Source organism: Bacillus rossius, chromosome 13 (genome assembly GCF_032445375.1).
Source record: "Bacillus rossius redtenbacheri isolate Brsri chromosome 13, Brsri_v3, whole genome shotgun sequence".
In the NCBI taxonomy this organism is placed as follows: domain Eukaryota; kingdom Metazoa; phylum Arthropoda; class Insecta; order Phasmatodea; family Bacillidae; genus Bacillus; species Bacillus rossius.
Window position 1 is genome coordinate 25,322,163 of NC_086340.1, and position 564 is coordinate 25,322,726.

The 564-nt window shown below is 31.9% G+C and overlaps 1 non-coding gene across 1 annotated transcript; it reads left to right on the plus strand.

The window, feature by feature from the left end:
- The first annotated feature begins 249 nt into the window (after nt 1-249).
- Nucleotides 250-322, plus strand: Trnam-cau (transfer RNA methionine (anticodon CAU)). Its single transcript has one exon. It is a non-coding gene; the product is annotated as a tRNA-Met (tRNA).
- Nucleotides 323-564: the final 242 nt, after the last annotated feature.

Sequence of the window (564 nt, forward strand, 5' to 3'; positions counted from 1 at the left end):
ATCTTGTATTATAGAATTTTGATTTTTTTCAAATTGATGTGAGGATTTTCTCTTGTGATATTAATGGCTTATAATAAATTTTATAACCACTGTTCATCGCTCAGTTATTATTTGTAAATATGGAAGCATCAAAGATTCATAATTAACATAAAATGAAACTCAAAATATACATAAAAGAACTAAAATATTGTTGTTACTTTACGTATATACATTAGTATATTAAAGTATACACTGAATGCTAAACATAGTGCCTCGGTGGCGCAGACGGTAGCGCGTAAGTCTCATAATCTTAAGGCCGTGAGTTCGACCCTCACCCGGGGCACATTTTTTCCTTAGAATCTCAAGTTTTGTCATTCATCACATCGTAAACTTACCATGTATATAAAATTACCATGCCTCATGCTATTTAATCCTGCATGATTGTGTTGTGGTATCATTGGCTAAAATATAAGTTTTCGTTAGATAGGAGCTTCCTAAATACACGTATTTAAAGATTTTGGTAGTTGAATGTGTGCGTGTTGTTGAATTTCTAGTGATATTGAATCGATACTTGCCTCAACAAAA